This window comes from Vidua macroura, chromosome 2, assembly GCF_024509145.1.
Source record: "Vidua macroura isolate BioBank_ID:100142 chromosome 2, ASM2450914v1, whole genome shotgun sequence".
In the NCBI taxonomy this organism is placed as follows: Eukaryota; Metazoa; Chordata; class Aves; order Passeriformes; family Viduidae; genus Vidua; species Vidua macroura.
The window spans coordinates 55939041-55951093 of NC_071572.1; the positions used below are offsets into that span (position 1 = coordinate 55939041).

General features: G+C 34.5%; 1 long non-coding RNA gene across 1 annotated transcript; it reads right to left on the bottom strand.

Annotated features, from left to right (window-relative positions):
* Positions 1 to 926: 926 nt before the first annotated feature.
* LOC128803749 (uncharacterized) lies at positions 927 to 11727 on the bottom strand. Its single transcript, XR_008435820.1, has 3 exons — positions 11700 to 11727; positions 1882 to 1986; positions 927 to 1087 (listed from the first exon to the last, which is right to left on the bottom strand). It is a non-coding gene; the product is annotated as an uncharacterized LOC128803749 (long non-coding RNA).
* Between the last annotated feature and the right edge of the window lie 326 nt (positions 11728 to 12053).

Consider the following 12053-nt stretch of genomic DNA (forward strand, 5'->3'; position numbering starts at 1 on the left):
TTTCCCTTGAGTGTGATGACCTGAATTTATCTACATATGTGTATGTCCAGATTAGCTAATCTGGAGCTCAACACCCATTTGAGGATGTTTCCAAGGAAGATGCAAAATTGGCACACACACATACCTGTACCAGTGTCAGGTTAGATATTTGCCACTGAGATCTAGTCTATTTATTGGAACCTCAGTTTCTGTAGCTCAAATGATTTTCAGTAGTTAGTTAAATTAATAGTTTATGAAAGTTCCTGAATTAAGAATACTGAATCCTTAAATGAGCAATAGGCCTTCCATGCTAAGAAATATTAACTAACACCTTTAATTTATTCCTTTACAGACTTGGAATTAAATTTTACATATGACAGCACAGATGGAGAGACGTCCTTCATACAGAGCTTGGAGTTTTAATTTTCACAAGGAGGAGGATATTAGATACACAAGTATTTTATGGTTCACAAGAGAACTTTTCAAATCAGAGCAATAATTGAATAGATTATTTCATTTACTAAACATTATTTAGCACCTAGATAATTTCTAGAAACTGAGGATGTTGCTTGAAAAGATCTTAAGTCTAAAGCATCCAGTCTCCAGTTGGTTACAAACTAGGGTAATGCCCAATGACTTCAATGGTCTTCTCTGCAGCCATAAAAAGGCATCTCTTTGGAAAGCTGGAAAGCTATTTAGAGGACTAGTACCTAATTCTGAGACATGTTTGATTTAAAAAAATATCTATCTATCTATCTATCTATCTATCTATCTATCTATCTCTCTATCTCTCTATCTCTCTATCTCTCTATCTCCATCCATCCATCCATCCATCCATCCATCCATCCATCCATCCATCCATCCATCCTTCCATCTCTATCAAATCAATTAAGGAATTAAAAGACCAAGATAAAGGCAAGGACATGAAAGGGTTTTCTATTGCAGGACTATGCTTTGAGGAAAGGTTATCAAAGTCTTTCTTTGTTTTGTTACCTTAGATATTTTTGTATCAATCAGAAATGCTGCACAGACATCCCTTGATGATACTCCTACATTTCTCAGACTAGAGGCTTGTCTTTGGGAATAGGCAAAATCCCAAGGAAACTACCTGAAAAAAAGAAAAGCAAAAAACAAGGAAGCCATAAAGACAGTTATTTCTCTCATACTCCTTATCTCCTTAGGCCTCAAGATTTATTTTATACTGAAATGTAACACTGGTATGGAAATACCAATTTGGATAATGAAGCGGACTATTACAGAAAGAGATAAACGTGCACAGAAGGCCATTCTAGTAAGAACATGTTAAAATTTCACCTTTTGGGGTACTGCAGGGCTTTAGGTTGCATGAGCAAATTTTGTAGTTTGAAAATATTTTCAATTACTCTCATATTTCCCTAAATTTTTGTATGTATGAAAAGAAATGTCCAGCAATATTAGTGAATTACATTTTCCTACCAGCAGTAAATGTTAAAACTAACTGCTGCTTAGCCCATTCTCCTTATTTCAGTAATTTAGCTTCTTTTCTTTCCCACATCAGCAGTGTCAATGAATGTCAAAGAAATGAAGATTAACTAATTTTGGGACTGAGATGCCACATTTATGGTCTCTTTCAGAAAATACTATCATTTTCCATTGGGTTGGCTTGATCTCAGTTCACCAACCTAGAAGCGAAAGGTACATGTCCCTTTATTCATTCTTCCAAATTAGTTTGAATTAGATATTCACTTTAAGGCCAGAATAACTGTAACAGACTGATGGAAGACTATGTCATGTTCATTATATAACAGATGAAATAAATTAGATTGTGTCATCCTCTGAAAAAAAAGTGGAAAGAGACAATGGTTAAAAAGATGGCAATATCTAGTACATGGGAAAAGGGCAAATACTTCTGTTCAGTTTCACCTTTTGATAACTTTTGAAGCACTTCACTGTCTTCCAAAGCTGAAAACTTGGTTTATCCAACTTGGTTTATCCAGCATCCCATGTGAGGGAAAGCTCCTCCCATTCCTGGCCATAAAATAATAGAAGATAGAAGCAGAACTCAGTTGCAAGCCACATGCAGCATAAGACCCATGGACCAAAAGCATCGTGTACCTATTAAGCAAATTAAATTTAAATTCTCTCCCTTCAGATCATTTAAGTTGCACTTATAGTTCTTTCTGGGTGACCCACAAGAAGATATCTAATCTTTTGGTGTGTCAACTGATGTAGACTATGACATGATTAAGAGCTGTTTTTAGACTTTTTATTCCTTCTCTCAGTTACACCAACTACCAACTGCCAGTCTCTTTAGACTGTTGCGACTTGAGCTGTATTTACCTTTACAGGACTTTAGTGGGTGGTTTAGGATAATCTTGATGAAAGCTTTAGAAAGACCTGTGATACAAATGCAAGTAAGTGTGTAATGAAGAGGAAACAGTATTTAATAGTATTAAAAATCCTTTTTTTCACTTTTGGTCCAGGTCCTTCATCCTTTAGCCATTCTGCATCTGTATCTAAGGTTTGTATTAATTTTTGCATGCTTCAGCACAAATGATTAGCATTATTATTCCCAAAACCAGAAACTAGTGTTCTTACCGCAGACTCTCTTCACTTTTCTTCATAAAAGAAGTATTTACTTCTAAATAATTAATATCTCATATTAGGATCCAAGTTAAATATAATGCTTACAAGCTCACACTCAAAAGTATACTAAGGATATGTTAAGCAAAGAAAGATAAGAAATAACAGCACGGTTCCCCCATAGCCTGAAGGAATTAATTTCTTATTTTCCCTTTCCAGCCTCCATGGAAATCCTTAACTTAATTCTGTCAAGATGTAGCTTAAACACAGAAATCAGCACATGAAGCTGCCAGAACACTGAATTAAACAAAAGTGCATGGTTCTACAGGCATAAATCCTGGAGAACACAGTTAAAAAACAAAACAAGGACAGCAAGTTGTTCCAGTTCATCTCACACTATTAAACAGGTCAGTGATTTCTGTCCACAGAGTCATGGCCAACTTATCTCTTCCAGCTCAAAGAAAGATGTGTTAATTGCAAAGTTAACAGTACATGATGTTTTAGCATTCACTAAGAATTCTTTGGCCTGAATTTCACCTCTGCCTTAGATTACTGCAGCTTGAGCTGAAATGTCTGAAATTAACTGAGCCACAGAAAATTACAATAGAATTTCAGCAGCTAACCATATAATAGATGTATTTCAGAATCAGCACACACCAAGTATATACATTTAATTTTAAAAAATGTACATGGCTTATGGCTTAGAAATCACATTAATATTTATGCAACCTCTTCACTAGGACAAGCTGTAGCATTAGGGTTGTGTACAGTTGCCATTAAATCAGTGGATAACCACGTATCTGTGATGTAGAAGCAGTAATTGCCACACACTTGCACCATCTCCTTGGCCATCCTTCTACTGATTAAATGGAGCCTGGGGTGACTACACTCATCTTGCATTTCTGAAGTAGAATGAACAGAGCTGCAGCAGTAACTTGGTGAATGCAAGTGTTCTTTGCAGGTGGGCTGAGTAACAAAGCGTGCAACCCTGCCTGTGCTTGCCTGGCTGTCAGTGAATGAATGCAGAGACAATCACTGCCTGATGTAAATTGTTTCTGGGTTAAAAATAAACAATCCATGAACCAAATACAAAATTATAAGTTAATGATAGACCTAGCTTGATTGAATAACTCCCCATGCTCCGTATCTAAGAATTCCTCCTATTTAATGAGTACAATAACGAGTTGTATGCTTAGAAATGAACTTTTCAGATAGTTGAAGATGATAATTTTGTCAGTCTTCTCTGAGAAGAGCTCAGAGACACTGACAATTGTTGAAGGATCTCACTTTGGTTCTGTTTCATAGGTTCTGGTAAATGCAAGTCCTTGTAACACAAAAGAGCACAAAAGATATTAAAAAAAGTAAAGTGATAAAGTTTTTCTTTTATATCTTAGTGCATGAGAGTAGAGGTGATCAGGGTATGTTCTGAGATGCTATGTTATAAGCATTTTTGTAGAATATAAATTGGACAGGGATTGATGTGCTGAGAGATGAGGTACCTGAAAATGTTTGTTTAGTTACCAAACTTCCTATTCCTACCAAAACTGTTGACCTATACTTTCATACTGGAGGTGGTCCACCTAGTGAAGCAAAGATGTGACTTCTTCACTAGTCATAGTGTGATTTCCTCATAACAGACAGCAGTTATTAAAAGATGAATCATATTCATTTGACCATATGTTGAAAACATTAGCAGATCTGTTAGTGATTCATTTAGCAAGAGCAGATTGAAGAAGTGAGTCAAGGGGGGAATCTTAATATGGAGAAATCAGACAGCAGTGGAACTGATTGGTCTGTAACATTGAAAATCAGTTTTGAATTAGTCTTGCCACTGAGAATGATATTTCTCTGATTTCTAAACAAGTACATAATCATAAGGACTTAGCATAAATTTCCATCTCTGTATGTATTTGGAGATGAATAAATGACTGAATTCTTCTCAGCCATTTTGAGAAATGAGAAAAAAAACCATAAAAATAGATAAAAATATAAATATAGAACACATTGATTTTTGTAAAAATAAGCCCTACTGTTTTATGCATACCTTACCTCAAATACTGTTAAAATTTAAAAATAGGAAATGGTATGCTGTGTTTTCTCAAGTCTTACCCATACATGGGTAGGTGTGTGACTTGACAAACACAGGTAACCAAAGGCAACCATCAAACCCCAGCTAAAAGGAAAAGAGTAGATTTATTTAATTTCCTCACTGACAATGCTGGGCACCAGAGACACACAGGGACACAGAGATTCGGTTAGGCTCAGCTCATCCTAGCTAGCAGGGAGGCTCAAGCATGGATTTGAGAGTGTGTTATCTCTACACAGGAATTCTACTTCCCAAAGCAGGCAGAGGATTGGCAACAGTCAAAAATACACAGATTTTTTCCTCACAGACAATGTTTAATCTCTAATTCATTTGTCCTGTTTATAAATATATAATATTTTGTATACCATCTCATAACAGCAGAGAAATACTTAGCAGTTCATGTTGTATCCCTCTGTTCCATTTCACTGATGAAAAACTCCACATTTGTTACATTACATCAGGAAGCCAGTTAATTGATCCTGATTAATTTATCCATATACGTATTTGATACAGGTGTAAAATAAATACATGAAGCTTCTTATTATTTACTAATATTGAAAAGAGAAACTAAGTCTAAATAGCACATTACTACTATATACTAGATAAGAATGTAAAGATAGGTGGACATTTGACTTGACAAAGTAGAGTGAGTCTTGTTTTATCTTGAAAGGCTGTCTTTAGGGATATGACACATTATCAGTTGTCCTTCTTTTAATTTTTTTGTCTCCCCATAAATTAGGCATGATAATTTATGATGCATAATGAAAGATTAAATTAAAAACTGTGGTCCTGACCTATTATGCCCTTCTTATTTGCATGAATTTAATATATATTTGCCTGCTCTGTAAAGACTCATGAACATGTTTAACTTTCTTTGCCTCAATAATCTTTAATGCAACATAAAGGTAAACATATAAATAAATTGCATTTAAAAATAGGATCCAAAGAAAATACTAAGGAGACATCTCCTATATACAGTAAGTGGTTCTGTATTTCCTTGGATATTAAATAGAAACTATTGAGCATACTGGGATTTACAAACCAGCAAACTTACTAAACTTACTGGAAAAGTCTCAATTTACCCCAATGAGTTTAGACTGTTTAGACATTGATAACTCATTTTCCCTGTCATTCAATAACATATTGCACATTTTTAACATTTATCTCAGCAGGAGGAGAAATATCTCTTCAGATTTCAAATCTTTCAATCTCATTTGAGAAAATCCCTAAATTAAGGATGAGTAGATCACTGATGTCTCTTAAATGATGAAAAGCTATGATTGCCACACACTAGTACTCTTAGCATAAAAATAAATGATATATTGTAAAAATGAATATTTCATTGTTCTTTTTGAGGTTGACAGAATTGAAACCAATGAAAGTTCTGGCTTTCTCTAATGGCAAGTCATCTGTATGTTTTCCAGAGAGACTGAACCTTGGCAGAACTGTGTGTCAGACTTCAAAAACCTTAAATTCTTCATCCAAGTCAAAGTTGGTATTTGTGCCAGTGGTTTAGTATCTCAGATGTAGTCTCATGTAACATTTCTCAGATTCTGATTTATCTCAGTATTTGGTCTCCAGCATTTACTTCAGTTCAAACTACTGTATTAGGTTTCAGCAAGAATCCCATAGCAGGACTGATACATTTTTTTACTGTGATCTCTGAGTGCTTTATTATGCACCGCTTGGGTTAGTGATTGCACTGAAATTTTAAAATCTTTGTGCAGTCCCTCATCTATGAATCTCATTTCTCAATTTGAAAATCAAAATTCCCAAGATTTTTTTTAGCTGACAGCCAAAGCCTAATTTCACTTCTGCTTTAAATCTGCTGTAGCACATGGCTTGCTTGATTTTCTTCGTGTGTCTGGGACTGCACAGAGTTCCTGCTGAGGTTCTGATATGAGTGCAAAGCAAAGTCAGCTCCTAAAAGAAATTAACAGCCCTCTTATTGCTAATTAAAAGCTCTTTGCTTTCTCTCCACATGGCCATTGCAGCTGCTTCACATCCTCTCAATGTTTCAAAAACACATAAATTCAAAGACAATATTGCGAACAGCACCTGGCACTTGCTGCACCTGCCATGATGAGACTATATTTCATTCTGTCAGTGAATTAAAATTCTCCAGAGCTGAAAAGGATGCTTTCTTTCTCATTCAACCCTTTCCATTTTCCCCAGTGGTAAAGAGACAGTAGTTTTGCTTCCATTTTCGATACTAAATATATCATATTGTTGTTTGCTTCAGTGGTGCAGACACCTGCCTCCTGCTGTAAATGTTGTGTTCCACTTTAGAAAGATTTCCCCAGGGCTCCACATTCAAGTATTGGCTTGTAACTATGGCTTAATATCATGTCAAAATCTCTTAAGGAAGATGCAGCTTGTCAAGTCATCTCAGGACTGAACCTCCATCTAGTGAAATTCTGAAAATATCCTTTGAGTGTTTGAAGCCTAAGAAGACTAAGAAGACTAATAAAAGGCTAGCAAGTCATTTGTAAAGATAATAGCTAACAGCATGCATTTTCCCTTTCCCTCCCCCGCTTTCCATTAATGTTGATAAAGGGAGAAGAGCAGACTACAGGTCAGTGATCTTTGCTATTTATATTCAGGTTGAAGAAAGTTCCAAACTTTTGTGCTTTGAGCATGGACAAAGCTTTGAGCATACCAAAAGGAAAGCAAAGAGAAAGAAAATCTCAGTCAAACTGTGGTACATTTAAGCTCTGATATTTTGATCTCAGAGATTATTTTCAGAAAAGAAATGGCAAGTAGGAAATTTTTCACTATAAAGAATTTAACAAACAACAACAGAATTTGGCTGGATCCTTGTGGCATGATGCTGCTGGGGCTGCTAGAATATAGGAGTATTTTTTTTTTTTAAGAAATCCACAATGATTGCATTAGAAGTGGGACTACAACAGAAATTCTTATTTGGGATTTCAGTATACAATAGGAGAGAATTTCCTAGTAACTTTTACTAGGGATTACATGAAAAAGGTATTCACATATTATCAAAAAGATATGTGTCTCTTTTTTTTTTTTCTTTTCCAGATTGAGAAAATGGTCCTCTAGATAAATATTAACCTCTTCCCAAATTTCTATATAGGTCAATAATTTGTACTAATATTCCCCAACAAAGGGAAAGAAAAAACAAAGCCCAACAACAAATCCCAACACCACTTTGGATTAAAACCTAATAGGGAAAAGGGTATTTATTTTAGTGTTCTTTTTCAGCCTAATTGTATCTCTTTAATAAAATAAGTATAAAATTACCAAGAGCAGCAATACATTACTGTTCCTTTCCTTTCCCAAATTCCTCACTTTCAGTCCTCAGCTACCGTTCTCATAGCAGACCCAAACCTATAAGTCTGCAGGTTTGAAGGAGTGTGAGCATACTTGGCATGAGTGCAAAATCTCACAGTTTAACACATGTCATGGCAAACTCTTTATGGAAGAGGCCAAGGAGAGCTCACAGCTCCCACTCAGAGAAGAGCGTGGCACAGAGAAAAAGAAATACTAACATTTGAGTGAAGAGTTGTTGCAGATAGAAGGGAAATAACTTTTGGACTGTTGAAACCCTAAAAATATATTTTTCTTGTAATGCCTGTTATTCGCACATAACATCTAACACGTTATAACTGACATTCACTTCAGGTCTAAGTGAATTTTACTGAAGGCTGATCAAATCTATGTGAATTCATAGCACCATCATTCAGAAGACACACATGAGAGCTGAAGATTTGATTGATTTCTTTGGATGGTTATTCTGTGGGCTTCACTACCCTAAGACACACATTTTATGAAATACCTAAAAAAGAAAGATAAAGGTGTATATGTTACATCTAGCAAGCAAATTCTTCACAATTTTTAGTTGTAGTCAAGTAGGAAAATAATTCAATTTCAATTGTTAAAATGTTGAACTTGTTTTGAAATATAAAACAATTGAGAAAATATGATTTAAAAAAAGCCAGTCAGAGGAGCTTCAAAACAACACAAAATATGATTAATACTTTGTTAGGCTCTCATATCTATATCTCATAATGCCATTATGCTGAATTAGAAGATGATATTTCAAAAGTCTATTTAAAACATTAGATAATTAAATCTTTTCAATGCTCAGCAATTTCTAATGTTTACTCTTAAAAAACAAACAAAAAAAGCTATTTCAAATGCATGCATTCCAGATACTCTTTAGTTAAATAATTTTAGACACTCTTAGTGCATCTGGGTCACCATGACAGATTTTAATATTTAGAAGTAATCACATTTCCTTCTTTTTAGCTATATTTCCCAAATTTATTTTCGAAAGCCTAAGGCTTTTCGCGGATATTTCAAGGATTTATACTATTATGATGCTATCATTTGAATCTCTTATTAAAGGTATATAAAAATTTTAAAAGCAATATATATTGAATGGTTTTGTTTTTCTCACCATGTGTCTCAGAACAATATTTTTCATATCCTTGATACTCATAAGTTTTTCTCCACCAGTATTTTTTTCAACTTCTGTTGATAATGCCAATCATGCAGTTTTCCATGCATCATGTGACTTTTATTTTTTTACTAACCATTTGAAGCAGTGTGTTTGTTTTGTTTCCACTTCATTAAAAATCCTTACCGATATAATGAAAATTTACTTCAAAATAAGTGGGAGTCTAGCAAAGATTTTCTAAGATGCATTTTCTTTCTTGGTATGTCAAATCAAGACACTTTTCTCATGAAAAACACAGATCTAGCAAACACAAATACTTTATTTATCTACTTTGGAGGGTTTTTTATTGTTTCATAAAATGCTGGAATGTTTTTAATTTGGAAAAACAAATCTAACTTTTCTTCCTAATCCCACCTATTCAATTTTAGAAATAATTTACTCATGAAAATTTTACTTGAATATTTGTTTTGTTTTTATATTTAATAAAAAATGAAAGTGTTCAAATTTAGAAAAACACATTCATTTAACTATAAAATGTCTTAATTTAAAACATTCTATTTAGTCAAGTTTATGAAAGTTTGTGCTTCCCTATCAAACTTTGAGAAAGCTGATGGTTTTCTTTACAAGCCTATTCATAGTAGGTATAAATACCATTACAGCTGCAAGTTGAAATGTGGACAATTGAATACAGAAAAATTGTTTGTATGTTAAATAAAAACATCATTGAAGAAACCTAAATTTTCAAGCTCAAAAGACCTACTATTTTTAGTATGAATTAAGTGTTATTTATAAATAAGAAAGACTGTTTGAATGATGTCTCAGTCACAGAATCAGCCATAGAAGGAATAACACTTGGGACTCCTAGCTCCCATTGTTATTCTCCATGTTTCCCTTGGTGTTTCCCTTTTTATAGGAGAGATTCTGAGTTGAAAGGTGCTGTCTATAAATTATTGATATTAAATAATAGAATTACTGAAATTGGAATAAGCAAGGAACTAAGTGAGCAAACATCACCTTATCATTGTGAATTAAACAACTTCTGTTTGCTTTGATATTTAAAGTTAATTTAGATAATATCACTCATGTAGTGCACCCACTTTTTTTTTTTTTTTTGCAAGGCATTAAACTTTATAAAAAGTATTAATTTAATGAATAAATTTTGATAAAATTTCATGTAATATAAATTAAATGGATTAAAGAACAGGCATAAGACAAACCTCAGAAGGTCTTTCCAAATAGGCTATCATTATTAAAATATTTAAAACATATATTGGTGTCATGTCATAATCAACTCTTGCCTTACTCTATATTATTGGTTATTTGTAAGAAAATAACAAATCATCAATGACAAAGTCAACAGTAAGTAAGAAGTGACTTGTAGGGAAATACCTGGATTGTGTAATAGACTGGGAAGATGTAACAGTAATATTTTACAATGATGAAATATAAGTGACAAAGAATTAAGATACACTTTTTCTGTGAGATGTCTATGTAGAATCAGTGATTCTAGTACTTTTGCTAGTACTAAAGTATATTTTATTCCTGTAGACATAGAAGACAAAGTGTATTTGGACCATCTCCTTTGCTAACATGGTTTAGACACTGCCTTTACTGAAAAGCAAGCACTTAGTTCATTAAACACCAAGTACGCTGACTCACAGGGGAGAAGAATTTAAATAACCTTTTCTCTGATTATCTCACTAAGTGGTAGCGATATACTTCAGACCTTCCCAAGACTGACTGTTTTTCCATTTGGGAGTCCAAATACCAAATCATCTTGGATGAGGTGTATGAAATTACTTCTGTGGTGTTTGAGAATGGGACCACATAGGTGATGAGAGGTCTGGAGAACCTTCTCTGTGAGAACCTGAAAGAGTTGCATCTCTTCTCCCTGGAGGAGCAAAGGCTCAGGAGAGGACCTAATCAAAGTATTCCAGTATTCAAGGCAGCTACAAAGATGAAGATCATTTTATCTCTTCGTAAGAAGCCACATAGAGAAGACAAGGGACAGCAACTTCAAGTTGCACTGGGAGAGATTTAATTTTGATATAAGGAAGGAATTTTTTACAGTGAAAACAACCAATCTCCAGGAACCAGCTCCCCAGCGGCATTGTAGTTTTCTCATTGCTGAAGAGTTTTACCATGACGTTGCATGGGGGGCTAGGTAATTTCATCTAGACTCTATTTCACACAAAAGGTTGAACCAGACAATCTCTCGAGCTCCCTTTCAACTTGGGCTGCTCTACAATTCTCTGATTCCATGAAAAATGGCTGTTATACTCCCCCATAAGGTTAACAACCAAATCACAGAAATATACATGTTGAAAGGAATATCCAGAGAACACATAGTCATCCCTTCTAAAATGAAGGTCTATGGTCTAATTATATTAAGTTTCTCAAGAACACTTTCAATCAACTTTTGAATATCTCCAAGAATGGACACTCTACAAACTCTTTGAGTAACTTTTTGCAGTGTCCAACCACCTTCTGTTTTATCCTTATAGTGACTCAGACCTTCCCACTTTCCAGCTTGTTTCCATCACCTTTATTGTGCATATTGAGGGAATCTGGTTCTATCTTTGTATTGTCTAATCAGATGCAGGCAAAAAGACTTATTCTTTCAAAGATAAATAAACCAAAATTTCTCACCCTTTCCTCACACCTGCATACCCCTTCCAAAATCTTTGTTCTATGGAAATCCCAAAATGGGTCACAGCAATCCAGATGTGACCTCACAATTGCCACATAGAGTGAAAGAATCATTACCTTGGACCTGATGGCTGCAGTCCAGTATGTCATTGGCCTTCTTTGATGCAAGGCTGCTCTACTGATATATGTTCAACACACTGTCTGCCAGGATGCCAGGACCTTTTATGCAAAGCTGCATTTTTCCAATGAGTCTCCTAATTGGTCAGTTAAATCCAATCCTCAGTTTCTAGAGTAGTGAACAGAATTTCTGTCCTTTGCCATAATTTTAAGAATGCTTAATACAAACAAAATTTT